Source organism: Staurois parvus, unplaced genomic scaffold (assembly GCF_062004578.1).
Source record: "Staurois parvus isolate SC_StPar_1 unplaced genomic scaffold, SC_StPar_1.0 ptg002686l, whole genome shotgun sequence".
NCBI lineage: Eukaryota > Metazoa > Chordata > Amphibia > Anura > Ranidae > Staurois > Staurois parvus.
This window is the reverse complement of record NW_028320482.1, coordinates 332,870-349,005: the sequence shown is the minus strand read 5'-3', so window position 1 is coordinate 349,005 and position 16,136 is coordinate 332,870. Positions and strand designations below refer to the sequence as shown.

At 45.1% G+C, this 16,136-nt stretch overlaps 1 pseudogene; it reads left to right on the top strand.

Moving 5' to 3' along the window:
* The first annotated feature begins 2,286 nt into the window (after positions 1-2,286).
* On the top strand, positions 2,287-2,448 carry LOC149429875 (U2 spliceosomal RNA; annotated as a pseudogene).
* The last annotated feature ends 13,688 nt before the right edge of the window (positions 2,449-16,136 follow it).

Sequence of the window (16,136 nt, the reverse complement as noted above, 5' to 3'; positions counted from 1 at the left end):
TTAGGCATCTAGACGTGGGGAAGGCGACTTGCTGAATTTTAAACCGAGCATCAGAATGGGAAAGAAAGAGGATCTTAAGTAACTGAACGTGGCATGGTTGTTGGTGTCAGTCGGCTGATCTGAGCATTTCACAAACTGCTGAACTACTTGGATTTTCACTCAAAACCATCTCTAGGGTTTACAGAGAATGGTCCAAGAAAGAGAAAATATCCAGTGAGTGGCGGCTATGTAGACAAAAATGCCTTGTTGATGTCAGAGGTCAGAGGAGAATGGGCAGACTGGTTCAAGATGATAGAAAGGCAATAGTAACTCAAATAACCACTCGTTACTACCAAGGTGTGCAGAATACCATCTCTGAACGCACAACATGTTGAACCTTGAAGTAGATGTTCTAGAGCAGCAGAAGGCCGTACCGGGTGCTACTCCTGTCTGCTAAGAACAGAAAACGGAGGCTACAATACGCACAGGGTCACCAAAATTGGACAATAGAAGAGTGTAAAATTGTTGTCTGGTCCTATGAGTCTCAATTTCAGCTGCATCATTCAGATGGTAGGGTCAGAATTTGGTGTAAACAACACGAAAGCATGGATCCATCCTGCCTTGTATCAACAGTTCAGGCTGGTGGTTGAGGTGTCATGGGGTGGGAGAGAATTTCTTGGCACTAGCAAGGTGGACCTAATAAAGAGGCCAGTGAGTGTATAGTGCACAATCACTCAAAATCAGTCTTTAACTATTATGAATTCAATCCTTAATAACTGTGAAATACACTAAAACACCACTTGTGTGTAACACCCTTCTAGATAAACCAGGGGGCCTTAGAATCCCTAATGGTTAGTCAGGAGCTGCTAGCAGCTCAGGCGTAATAGCCAGAGGGGCCAAAGTTGGGTCAGGGCTGAGAGACTCTGCAGGCAACCCCCTCTGGAATTTCCCCCTGCTCTGAGGTTCTCAGGGAGGTCCTTGGAGGCAGTGGGTGGATCTGAAGAGTAGCTGGCTGCACCTCTTTAGGGACTTCAGGAGGGTGGTGTAGAGTAGAGTGGAGTGGAGTGAGGGTGGTGAAGGAGGGCCGCAAGGAGGTCTGCTGGGAAGGGGCCTGCCTGTGAGCCTGCTTGAGAAAAGTAGGAAAACTCAGGACACATTGGTCCCCTGGGAGAAGATCCCCTGTGTGGCAGGAGGGAGCCATCCAGCTATCAAGCCCGGTAACTGCAGCCATCCACAAGCTGTGCAGGAGAGAAACCTAAGTGAGTACACCTACCACCCCTGGGCGGATAGGGGAAGGAGCACTCTGGTGGCAAACCAGATTAGCCCCATTCTAGTGACTGTGTACCTATTGAGGGGACAGGATCCAGATCTCCTTGCTCAGGATAAGAAAGGACTAGCTACAGACTGCTGGGTGGAAGAGGAGTTAATCTGGGGTCTGGGATACTGCTAATGGAGCTGCTGGCTAACACTCCAACAGTGATTGTGTGAGGTCTTAAAGGAGAAGTTGTACATAGTTCAGGAAGTTGTCCTCGAGAATCAGTTCCATTGGGCATCCTATACACCTCTATACCCCATCCAAGTTTAATCCCGCAAATAAAACCAACAAGACCAAGGCTCAATGACTGATTTCCTGTCTATGGATGCATGCCTGTGAGAGAATGTTAAAGGACTGGCAGAGCAGGACGAAAGGGGGACCCAAATGCTAAAAGTGCAATAAGTGGCTCATGACTCTTCAATCTTCATCCTGTGCAATTTGTGCCTCCACCCAATAGGTTAAAAACCTGCTCACCTCCTTGTTAGTCCTCATAAATAGTTAATAACGAGCCTGTTACACTTCACAGATAAATGCGATAATTCCTTCACCAGTCCTCCAGCTTCAAAGCAATCTTCCCTTTCCAGGATTACAGATTATGGGTAACATAGAATCACTGTGTGGCCACCCTCCAGGATCCTTCCTCCTTTTCTGTCAAGGTGAGCAAGTTTTTCACCTATTGGGTGGAGGCACACATAGCATGGGATGAAGGTTGAAGAATCTTGAGTCACTTATTGCACACGGGGTGTTTTAGTACATTTCTCAGTTGTTAAGGACTGAATTCACAATAATTAATACAAATAATGTATTAGGTCACTTCCAGGGTCAGCGCTATCATTCCTGACCGCTGTGGCCGGAGAAGCTGTAGAATGTAGCTCAATCTGCTCTCCATTATCTTCAATGGAGATCATGAGAGACATGAGGGGTCTAATAGACTCCTTATGGTGTAAAATATCCTCCTGCGCTTATATGGGTGAACCTAACTAATAGCTGCTATCACTTCTCGGCCTTTTGGCTAAGATCAAGTGTAGTATCTGTTCTTATCAGTGTCCAGCAGGGGTGCTCCACGGTCATTCTAGCTTTGCGGGGATGACTGGTTGTATAGTACCCCTGCTGGTATGATGGGGGTCCTACTGGTTAATACGGGGGGAACAGAAACCGTGGTGCCCATAGATAGTTGAGGCCCGGGAGTAATTCCCCTTTGGAACGCACAGTACCTCCTGATTTGAGCGAATCTACCTTGGTCTGGCCAGGGGTCGGGAGGGCAGAAAGTCCGCAAACCAGTGCCCCCTGAGTGGTTGCCTCAGGGGTGCTCTTAGTAGCACTTGGGTGTGGGACCCCAATGTGTGAAAAGGCACATGGTCACTGTGTTTAAACACTTTTTCTGCACAGCGCCCTCAGGACCAGGCCTTTTGGCTAAGTTCGGGGCAATTTTTGCTACAGGCCTCAGGGCCTGGTCTGTGCACATTTGGCACGACCACTTTTTTATTTTTTATTTATTATTTCTCCCACGTTTTGTCACTTTCACTCTTATGTGTGTGTTTTATTTCCTCACAGGATGGAGGGTGTGGGTCCTCGGGCCTGCGCTGAAGTCTAGGGGGAGGATGTGTGGCCTTTTGGTTCCTTCCTCCCCTGTCCCTAGGGGGTTTTCTCTTTGGGAGAACCCCCTGGCCAAGTACTGAGTGGCTGGCTTTGGCTGGCCACAAGGAACGGTGGTGGTCCACCAGGCCTTTTGGCTAGGTGGACCAAATGAGAACCTTGTCCGTCAGGAGCTTCGTGCCTCGGGGGATCAGGGTAGAGGTCCATCCCCTTCGGGGGAAGGACAAAACACACCCCTAAGTGCACTTTTTCGTGTGGTGTTCTGCACTTGCACTTTTTTTGTGATTCACTTACGGGTTTTTTCGTTATTTGCACATTTGCGGACTTAAAAAAAAAAATAGCTGCTATCACTCAACTTGTACCAATAAGTGAGAACCAATATATATAAACTTAGTGAAGTGCTAAAATGAAACAACTAATAATAAATGAACAGTGCTCTATAATAAATGTTATTATAATTAAATGACAAACAATATGTGTTTGGATCCTTATCTTATGGATCCAATAAAGTGCAATCTTGCGATGTCCACAATGAACACTTGTGGTAATACTCCGTGATAAAATAAAATAAATTCCCCCTTTATACACCCCTAAAGGGTTAAATATAGTGATTATGCAATCGCGGTCCCTTATTATAAAGGGAAAATATATATCAGTGTCTTTAGTGCTTAATAAAACAATTGAATATAGTGCCTTTATGATAACAATAAATCAAAGTAAATACTAAGCAATGCCTAATCAACAAATATCCCCAAAAAAACACATATGCGTGATCTTCAAACAGCAAAACAATCATGCAGGTGAAGTGCACTGGTGATCTTCACTCTGGTGTCAAATCCTCAAACCAGCAGAAATGCCCACCTCCAGACATTGACCATAAGGGCCAACACGCTTTTAGGATCACCTCAAAACGATCCTTAACCAGTTGCCGACCTGCCACAGTGTTTTTACTGCGGCAGGGCAGAACCTCTGCGCACAGCACTGTCTTTAAACGTCACTCTGCATAACAGGTAGGGGGTACGCGCGAGGCGTGTGCCCGCCCTACCGATCGCGGCAGCGGGTGTCCATCACCGGGTCCCAGCGGGTCATTACCCGCCAAGTCCCGGTGATTACCGGTAATCACTGACAGATAGCAAGGCTGCAGTGTTTACACTGCAAGTCTGCTATCTGTCAGTTCAGAGCACACTGAACCTGAGAGAAGACTTTATCTCTGAGGATCAGTGTGTTCCGGTGAAGTACACACCCCCGACCCCTAGTAAAACACTCCCCTCACACAGTTAACCCTTTCATTACATAAAAAATGTTAACCCCTTCCTCCCCAGTGCCATTAGTACAGTGTCAGTGTTTTTTTTTTTTTGCACTGATCACTGTATTGGTGTCACTGGGGATGTCAGTGACCCCAAGTCAGTTCCCCCCCAGTGTCAAAATGTCCGCCGCAGTCCCGCCATAAGTCGCTGATCACTGTCATAAATCGCTGATCACCACCATATGTTGCTGATCGCCGCCATTATTAGTATAATAAAAAAATCCCAGTATCTTTCCCGCCATTTGTAGACGCTATAACTTTCACGTAAACCAATTAATTTACATGTATTGTTTTTTTTTAGCAAAGACATGTCGCAGAATGCATTTTGGCAGAAATTTATGACTAAATTTGATTTTTTAATTTTTTTACTGGACATGTTTTATAGCAAAAAGTCCAAAATATTGTTTTTTTTTCTCAAAATTGTCAGCCTTTTTTTTTTATAGCGCAAAAAATAAAATACGCACAGGCGATCAAATACCACCGAAAGAAAGCTCAATTTGTCGGAAAAAAAGGATGTAAATTTAATTTAGGTGCAGTGTTGCATGATCGCGCAATTTTCAGTTAAAGTAACGCAGCGCCGTAACACAAACCTCTTCTGTAATGCTTCCTGACCGCTCTATAGCAGAAATACTGCTACAGAGAGGCATGGGTGTACAAAATCACACACATATATATATATATATATATATACACATATATATATATACACATGATTCGTGCTCCTGTGGTTTTCACGCCCCTCCCAGATAGTGTCAGATTGCCCGTCAGTACACCAGTCATCACATTTAACCCCTTGATTGCCAGGAGCACGCTCATGCACAATAAATCTCCATTGCTGGTATAGTGTCTGAACGGGTCAATATCTTTGATCAGATCAGCACTATACCAGCGTTCACATTAGTATAGCGTCCCCAAAAATGCAGCGTTAGCGGGATCAGCCCCGGCACCTGCCAGCATTCATCCCCCCCACTGATACCAACGATGGGGCACTATTCCACCCCCCACTGACACCAACGATGGAACACTATTCCTTCCCCCACTGACACCAATGATGGGGTACTATTCCTCCTACTAACACCAATGTTGGGACACTACCCCCCCCACTGACACCAATGACAGGGCACTATTCCCCCCCACTGACCCCAATGACGTACTATTCCTCCCACTGACACCAAAGATGGGGCACTATTCTTCCCACTGACACCAATGATGGGACACTATTCCTCCCACTGACACCAATGATGGGACACTATTCCTCCCACTGACACCAATGTTGGGACACTATCCCCTTCCCCCACTGACACCAATGACGGGGCACTATTCCCCCCCCACACTGACACCAACGATGGGGCACTATTCCTCCCCCCACTGACACTAATGATGGGGCACTATTCTTCCCCCCACTGACACTAATGATGGGGCACTATTCCTCCCACTGACCCCAATGATGGAGCACTATTCCTCCCACTGACACCAATGATGGGGCACGATTCATCCCAATGACACCAATGATGGGGCACTATTCCTCCCACTGATACCAATGATGGGCACTATTCCTCCCACTGATACCAATGATGGGGCACTATTCCTCCCACTGATACCAATGATGGGCACTATTCCTCCCACTGATACCAATGATGGGGCACTATTCCTCCCACTGATACCAATGATGGGGCACTATTCCTCCCACTGATACCAATGATGGTGCACTATTCCTCCCACTGATACCAATGATGGTGCACTATTCCTCCCACTGATACCAATGATGGAGCACTATTCCTCCCACTGACACCAATGATGGGGCACGATTCTTCCCACTGACACCAATGATGGGGCACGTTTCTTCCCACTGACACCAATGATGGGGCACGTTTCTTCCCACTGACACCAATGATGGGGCACGTTTGTTCCCACTGACACCAATGATGGGGCACTATTCCTCCCACTGACACCAATGATGGGGCACTATTTTGCTCCATAAGACACACTTGGGGGGAAATGTCTGTGCATCTTATGGAGCAGCCGGCCCAGTATCCCTGCCGCCGTTGTAAGTCTCTGGTCATCTCCTGTACTGTGTCTGCATTTGTTCATAGTTTTTTTTTCTAAACTATAGTCCGGCCCTCTAACGGTCTGAGGGACAGTGAACTGGCCCCGTTTAAAAAGTTTGAGGACCCCTGATCTATACCATAGTTTGTAGACACTATAACTTTCACACAAAGCAATCAATATACACTTACTGGGATTTTTTTAAACCAAAAACATGGAGCAGAATACATTTTGGCCTAAATTTATGACAAAATTTTAGTTTTTTTGTCTCCAGAAGAGACTGATTGCTGTAACCACTCTACATAGTTCAGGAAGTGGTCCTCGGTTTCTCAGTTCTATTGGGCATTCCGTACACCCCTTACCCCAACCAAGTTGAAATCCCATAATAAACATCCTTCTCTCATTGGTCACCAATATAAGGGACCACTATACTGACCACTGATATAAGGGGATCCTTCTCCCATTGGTCACCAGTGTAAGGGACCACTACACTGACCACTGATATAAGCGGGTCCTTCTCCCATTGGTCACCAATGTAAGGGACCACTACACTGATCACTGATATAAAGGGATGCTTCTCCCATTGGTCACCAATGTGAGGGAACACTACACTGACCACTGATATAAGGGAGTCCTTCTCCCATTGGTCACCAATGTAAGGGACCACTACACTGACCACTGATATAAGGGAGTCCTTCTCCCATTGGTCACTAATGTAAGGGACCACTACACTGACCACTGATATAAGGGGGTCCTTCTCCCATTGGTCACCAATGTAAGGGACCACTACACTGATCACTGATATAAAGGGATGCTTCTCCCATTGGTCACCAATGTGAGGGAACACTACACTGACCACTGATATAAGGGAGTCCTTCTCCCATTGGTCACCAATGTAAGGGACCACTACACTGACCACTAATATAAGGGGGTCCTTCTCCCATTGGTCACCAATGTAAGGGACCCCTACACTGACCACTGATATAAGGGGATCCTTCTCCCATTGGTCACCAATGTAAGGGACCACTATACTGACCACTGATATAAGGGAGTCCTTCTTCCATTGGTCACCAATGTAAGGGACCACTACACTGACCACTGATATAAGGGAGTCCTTCTCCCATTGGTCACTAATGTAAGGGACCACTACACTGACCACTGATATAAGGGGGTCCTTTTCCCATTGGTCACCAGAATAAGGGACCACTACACTGATCACTGATATAAAGGGATGCTTCTCCCATTGGTCACCAATGTGAGGGACCACTACACTGACCACTGATATAAGGGGATCCTTCTCCCATTGGTCACCAATGTAAGAGACCACTACACTGACCACTGATATAAGGGGATCCTTCTCCCATTGGTCACCAATGTAAGGGAACACTACACTGACCACTGATATAAGGGGGTCGTTCCCCCATTGGTCACCAATGTAAGTGACCACTACACTGACCACTGATATAAGGGGATCCTTCCCCCATTGGTCACCAATGTAAGGGACCACTACACTGACCACTGATATAAGGGGATCCTTCTCCCATTGGTCACCAATGTAAGGGACCACTACACTTATCACTGATATAAGGGGGCCCTTCTCTTATTGCTCTCCAATGTAAGGGACCACTACACTGACCACTGATATAAGGGTGATCCTTCTCCCATTGGTCACCAATGTAAGGGACCACTACACTGACCACTGATATAAGGGGGTCCTTCTCCCACTGATATAAGGGGGTCCTTCTCCCATTGATCACCAATGTAAGGTACCTCTACACTGACCACTGATATAAGGAGATCCTTCTCCCATTGGTCACCGATGTAAGGGACCACTACACTGACCACTGATATAAGGGAGTCCTTCTCCCATTGGTCACCAATGTAAGGGACCACTACACTGACCACTGATATAAGGGGATCCTTCTCCCATTGGTCACCAATGTAAGGTACCACTACACTGACCACTGATATAAGGGGGTCCTTCTCCCATTAGTCACCAATGTAAGGGACTACTACACTGACAACTAGGAATGAGCTCTGGTTTGGACTTAACCCAGGTTCAGATGGAATTTGGCATGTTTGGGGGTTCAGCAAATGGATGAACTAAATGGTTGTTCAGCTGCTGAGTCAAAACTCTGGCTGCAGTATTGCTATGAAAAGTGACAACTTCACTATGTATGTTAAGCTACGGCACAGGAAACCAGGGATTGGTCCTGGACAGGATATACATTTCCCCATTACTTATGGTCTCTTTAAGGGGGTTGAGTTAAATGCTACTTTTGAGTATTTAGGGGTTCTAACTCATGTTTGGTATTCTGGATGGAGAAGAGAGGACTCACAATGCTCTCAGGATTGGTAAGTCCTCATTTGAGGCCCAGAATTCTGAGGCTCAGAAAGACTTTTGGATGGGAAAGAGCCTCTAAATCCTTGAGTATTGAAGGAGCTACCCCACTTGCAGGTTGGGTTGCCACCCTTTCTTCAAGCCAAATATTTTTTTGTAGTATACATTATACATATATACTCACCGGCCACTTTTTTAGGCACACCTTGCTAGTACCAGGTTGGACCCTTTTTGCTTTCAGAACTGTCTTCATTCTTCGTGGCATAGACTCAACAAGGTGTTGGAAGCATTTGGTCCATATTGACATGATACGCAGTTGCTACAGATTTGTCAGCTGCACATCCATGATGTGAATCTCCCATTCTACCAGATCCCAAAGGTGCTCTATTGGATTGAGATATGGTGAATGTGGAGGCCATTGGAGCACAGTGATCTCATGGTCATGTTCAAGAAACTAGTCAGAGATGATTTGAGCTTTGTTACATGGTGCATTAGCCTGCTGGAAGGAGCCATCAGATGGTGACACTGGAACCCGGTGTGGTCTTTTGCTGCTGTAGCCCATCTGTTTTAAGGTTGGATGTGTTGTGCGTTCAGAGATGGTATTCTGCATTCCTTGGTTGTAATGCAGAGTCATTTGAGTTACTGTTGCCTTTCTATCATCTGGAACCTGTCTGCCCATTCTCCTCTGACCTCTGACGTCAACAAGGCATTTAACTCCACACAACTACCACCCACTGGATATTTTCTCTTTTTCGCATCATTCTATGAAAACCCTAGAGATGGTTGTGCGTGAAAACCCCAGTAGATCAGCAGGCTTTGAAATATTCAGACCAGCCCGTCTGGCACCAACAAACATTCCATGTTCAAAGCCACTTAAATCCTCTTTCTTCCCCATTCTGATGCTCAGTTTGAACTTCAAGTCTTCTTCACCACGTCTAGATGCCTAAATGCATTGAGTTACTGCCATGTGATTGGCTGATTAGTAATTTGCGTTACCGAGCAACTGAACAGGTGGATGTAATAAAGTGGCCGGTGAGTGTATTTTGTGATTTTAAGGCAGAATTTTTTTTGGAATCTATTGACTCAGCACAACCTCGCCTTTTATATTTTACCAAATAATTGGGTCTTATATTGTGTTTGTGTGCAATAAAATTCCATTTAGTGTTTTTACTAAATGTTACATTTGATAAACTGTTCTGTTAATATCCTGTGAAATTAAAAATATTAACTTCTACCGTTTTATTTTCCAGGGCCTCTCTTTCAGAAAATACACTACTCAAAAAAAGGAACACTTTGAAGCCACATCAGATCTCAATGGGGACAAATCTCCTGCTGGATCTCTATACTGACATGGACGGGGTAACGTGTGAATGTAAGGACGCCCCATCGTTTGATGATAATGATCGACCTACAGAGGACTGAATTCAAAGACACCCCGAAAATCAAAGTGAAGAAATGATGGAGCAGGTGAGTCCATTTTGCTGAAATTGCATTGCAGCAACTCAGAATGGTCCTCAGTAGTTTGTATGGCCCCCACGTGCTTATATGCATGCCTGACAACATCAGGGGAGGGTCCTAATGAGACGATGGATGGTGTCCTGGGGGATTTCCTCCCAGATCTGGACCAGGACATCACTGAGCTCCTGGACTGTCTGAGGTGAAACCTGGCGGCATCGGATGGACCGAAACATGACATCCCAGAGGTGTTCTATTGGATTTAGGTCAGACGAGTGTGGGGGCCATTCAATGGTAGCAATTCCTTCATCATCCAGGAACTGCCTGCATACTCTCGCCACATGAGGCTGGGCATTGTCATGTACCAGGAGGAACCCAGGACCCACTGCACCAGTGTAGGGTCTGACAATGGGTCCATGGATTTCATCCCAATACCTAATGGCAGTCAGGGTGCCATTTTCTAGCCTGTGCATCCCTCCATGGATATGCCTCTCCAGACCATCTCTGACCCACCACCAAAATGGTCATGCTGGATGATGTTAAAGGCAGCATAATGTTCTCCACGGCTTCTCCAGACCTTTTCGTGTCTGTCACATGTGCTCAGGGTGAACCTGCTCTCATCTGTGAAAAGCACAGGGCGCCAGTGGTGGACCTGCCAATTCTGGTGTTCAATGGCAAATGCCAATCAAGCTCTATGGTGCTGGGCAGTGAGCACAGGGCCCACTAGAGGATGTCGGGCCCTCAGGCCACCCTCATGAAGTCTGTTTCTGATTGTTTGGTCAGAGACATTCACACCAGTGGCCTTTTGTAGGGCTCTGGCAGTGTTAATCCTGTTCCTCCTTTCACAAAGGAGCAGATACCGGTCCTGCTGATGGGTTAAGGACCTTCTACAGCCCTGTCCAGCTCTCATAGAGTAACTACCTGTCTACTGGAATCTCCTCCATGCTCTCGTCTCCTGGAATCTCCTCCATGCTCTCGTCTCCTGGAATCTCCTCCATGCTCTCGTCTCCTGGAATCTCCTCCATGCTCGTCTTCTGGAATCTCCTCCATGCTCTTGAGACTGTGCTGGGAGACACAGCAAACCTTCTTGCAATGGCATGTATTGATGTGCCATCCTGGAGAAGTTGGACTGCCTGTACAAGCTCTGTAGGGTCCAGGTATGGCCTCATGCTACCAGTAGTAACACTGACCCTAGCTTAATGCAAAACTAGTGCAAAACAGTCAGAAAAGATGAGTAGGGAAAGAAATGTCAGTGTCCTCCAACTGTAAAACCATTCCTGTTTTGGGGGTCGTCTCATTGTTGCCCATCTAGTGCAGCTGTTATTAATTTCATTAACACCAAAGCAGCTGAAACTGATGAACAACCCGCTCTGCTACTTACCTGACCAGATCAATATCCCTGGAGTTTAATAGACTTGATGTAAAACTCTGATTTCATTTTTTGAGCAGTGTATATCTTTGGGGGTTTTAACTAATCTTCAGGCTCAAAATGTGCATTTTAACATGTGTGTAATAAATATACAAAAACTTCTCTGGAAGTGAAATGGTTAATGTGAGCTAGATGGCTCACTCTGTAGTGGTCACACTCTAAACATTAGAGCTCCCCCTAGCTGTAGTCTGGTAATAACATTGCTAGGATGTCTTTTCATTTAGCTGCTACATACTTCCCATGATTAACCACTTCAATACCAAACACTTTCACCCCCTTCCTGTCCTGGCCAATTTTCAGCTTTGAAAAAAGGAACAGAAGGAGGTGCCAGCAACTGTGGTAAGTATATGGGCATTATCGGGTCCCGGGAGGATGTAATAGAGGAGCTGGTGTGAGTCCACTAGAGCTCAAGCACACAGGATTAGAGGAAATCGTGGGCCATCAGCCGAGGACGCACTAAGCACTGTGGAACGCACGTAAGACTGGACCATAAGCAGCTTCCATATATATGGCAGCACAGTGGCTAAATGGTTAGCACTTCTGTCTGGTAGTACCTGGGTCATTGGTTCAAATCCCAACCATGGCACCATCTCCCTAAAGTTTGCATGTTCTCCCTGTGCCTGTGTGGGTTTCCTCCCACACCCTATAGACATGCTGGTAGGTTAATTGGATCCTGTCTAAATTGTCCCTAGTATGTGTATGTATGAATGTGAGTTAGGGACCTTAGATTGTACACTCCTTGAGGATCAGGGACTGATGTGAATGTACAATATATATGTAAAGCGCTGTGTAAATTGATGGCACTATATAGAAATATACAATATGGCACTGAAAGATAGAAATATACAGTATATACAGTTGCAAGAAAAAGTATGTGAACCCCTTGGGATTACGTGGAGTTTTGCATGAATTGGGCATAAAATGTGCTCTGAACGTCATCCAAGTCACAACAATAGAAGAACACAGTCTGCTGAACATAATACTACACAAACATTAGATGTTGCCATGGTTTAATTGCACATAACATGTAAACATTCACAGTGCAGGGAGGAAAAAGTATGTGAGGCCCTAGCTTAATGACTTCTCCCAGAGCTAATTGGAGCCAGGAGTGAGCCAACCTTGACTCCAATCAGTGTGATGATATTGGATGTGTTGCTGACAGCTGTCCTGCCTTTAAAAAACACACACCTGTTTTGGCTTTACTGGTTTCAAGAAGCACTGTCTGATGTGAACCATGCCTCACAGAAAAGAGCTCTCAGAAGACCTACGATCAAGAATTGTTGACTTGCATGAAGCTGGAAAGGGTTACAAAAGTATCTCCAAAAGCCTTGATGTTCATGTGTCCACGGTAAGACAGACTGTCTACAAATGGAGAAAGTTTAGCACTGTTGCTACTCTCCCTAGGCGTGGTCGTCCTGTAAAAATGACTGCAAGAGCACAGCGCAGAATGCTGCATGAGGTAAAGAGGAATCCCAGAGTGTCAGCTAAAGACCTACAGAAATCTCTGGCACATGCTAAAATTTTTGTTGACACATCTACAATAAGGAAAACATTAAACAAGAATGGAGTACATGGGAGGACACCACGGAGGAAGCCATTGCTGTCCAAAAAGAATATTGCAGCACGTTTGAAGTTTGCAAAAGAGCACCTGGATGTTCCACAGCACTACTGGCAAAATATACTGTGGACAGATGAAACCAAGATTGAGTTGTTTGGGAAGAACACACAACACTATGTGTGGAGAAAAAAAGGCACAGCACACCAACATCAAAACCTCATCCCCACTGTGAAACATGGCGGAGGGAGCATCATGGTTTGGGGCTGCTTTGCTGCCTCAGGGCCTGGACGAATTGTTGTCATTGATGGGAAAATGAATTCCAGAGTTTGTCAAGACATTTTGCAGGAAAACATACGACCATCTGTCCGCCAACTGAAGCTCCGCAGAGGATGGGCGATGCAACAGGACAATGACCCAAAGCATGCAAGTCATTCAACAAAACAATGGCTGCAACAGCACAGAATACGCCTTCTGGAGTGGCCCAGTCAGAGTCCTGACCTCAACCCGATTGAAATGCTGTGGCATGACCTTAAGAGAGCGATTCACACCAGACATCCCAAGAATATTGCTACACTGAAACAGTTTTGTGAATAGGAGTGGTCCAAAATGACTCCAGATCGTTGTGCAGGTCTGATCTGCAACTACAGGAAACGTTTGGTTGAGGTTATTGCTGCCAAAGGAGGGTCAACCAGTTATTAAGTCCAAAGGTTCGCATACTTTTTCCTCCCTGCACTGTGAATGTTTACATGTTATGTGCAATGAAACCATGGCAACATCTGTTTGTGTAGTATTATGTTCAGCAGACTGTGTTCTTCTATTGTTGTGACTTAGATGATGTTCAGAGCACATTTATGCCCAATTCATGCAAAACTCCACGTAATCCCAAGGGGTTCACGTACTTTTTCTTGCAACTGTATATCTCAAAATATCTCTATGGGTATAATAAATCAAACAGTGTTCTTATATATACAAATTCTAATATAGATGAATTCGTAAATTGCATATAAAAATTCCTGGAATGCATATAAAAATTAATAATATGTAAGAAATAATCCATAATAATAAAAACTGTTTTACAAGTTAGTGTGGGACCTCCATTTAGCAAAAAGCTACACTCATGGACAGGTAATTTCTCTTTTTATATATACTCTATGCTATTTTTCCGATTGTGATATTTCAAGAATATTTGTGACTACTAGATAGACGCCTTAGTTTCCTCCAACAGGCATGGTTCATGGTAATAACTGAGATCATACTCAGGCTTATGAGTACAACAGACATTGGGGCAGCACAGTGGCTAAGTGGTTAGCACTTCTGCCTGGCAGTACTTGGGTCCTTGGTTCAAATCCCAACCACGGCACCACCTGCCTGGAGTTTGCATTTTCTCCCTGTGCGGGCTTCCTCCAGGTACTCCAGCTTCCTCCCACACTCCATAGAGGTTAATTGTCCCTAGTATGTGTATGTATGAATGTGAGTTAGGGACCTTAGATTGTACACCCCTTGAGGGTTAGGGACTGATGTGAATGTATATGTAATATAATATATTAGAATTTGTATGTATAAGAACACTGTTTGTTTTATTATACCCATAGATATATATATATCTTTTTTTCAGGTACTTATATAGCGCCATCAATTTACGCAGTGCTTTACATATATATTGTACATTCACATCAGTCCCTAACCCTCAAGGGGCGTACAATCTAAGGTCCCTAACTCACATTCATACATACACATACTAGGGACAATTTAGACAGGAGCCAATTCACCTACCAGCATGTCTTTGGCAAATGGGAGGAAACCAGAGTACCTGGAGGAAACCCACGCAGGCACAGGGAGAACATGCAAACTCCAGCCAGGTGGTGCTGTGGTTGGGATTCGAACCCTAGTATTGTACTATACAGTGAAGGAAATGCGTATTTGCTCCCCTGATGATGTTGAATGTTTGCCCCCTCACATAGAAATGATCAGTCTAAAATTGAATATTCAGTGTATTGTAAAACTTAGTGACAGAATAGCAACAAAAAAATCAGCAGAAATGCATGTCTAACAAATGATGACTGATTTGCACGTTCATAAGGGAAAACATGACTTAGAACTTGGTGGCAAATCCTTTGTTGGCAATCACAGAGGTCAGACATTTCCTGGAGTTGGCCCCCAGGTTTGCACACATCTCAGGAGGGATTTTGGCCCACTCCTCTTGGCAGATCCTCTCCAAGTCATTAAGGTTTGGTGGCTGATGTTTGGCAACTCGAACTTTCAGCTCCCTCCACAGATTTTCAATCGGATTAAGGTCTAGAGACTGGCTAGGCCACTCCAGGACCTTAATGTGCTGCTTCTTGAGCCACTCCTTTGTTGCCTTGGCCGTGTGTTTTGGGTCATTGTCATGCTGGAACACCCATCCACGACCCAAACATGGTGGTGGAAACATTCTGCTTTGGGGGTGTTTTCCTGCTAAGGGGACAGGACAACTGCACAGCATCAAAGGGACGATGGACGGGGCAATGTACCATCAAATGTTGGGTGAGAACCTTCTTCCATCAGCCAAGGCATTGAAAATGGGTCATGGATGGGTGTTCCAGCATGACAATGACCCAAAACACACAGCCAAGGCAACAAAGGAGTGGCTCAAGAAGAAGCACATTAAGGTCCTGGAGGGGCCTAGCCAGTCTGCAGACCTTAATCCGATTGAAAATCTGTGGAGGGAGCTGAAAGTTCAAGTTGCCAAACATCAGTCACCAAACCTTAATGACTCGGAGAGGATCTGCCAAGAGGAGTGGGCCAAAATCCCTCCTGAGATGTGTGCAAACCTGGGGGCCAACTACAGGAAACATCTGATCTCTGTGATTGCCAACAAGGGATTTGCCACCAAGTACTAAGTCATGTTTTGTGAAGGGGATCAAATACTTATTTCCCTCATGAACATACAAACCAGTCATCATTTGTTAGACGCATTTCTGCTGAATTTGTTGTTGCTATTCTGTCTCTCAGTGTTACAATACACCGAACATTCGATTTTTAGACTGATCATTTCTTTGTTTTTTTTAATTTTTAAAAATAGATCTCTAAATGGCTACAAAATCTTCTACCACAAAAAGTATTCAAATAATG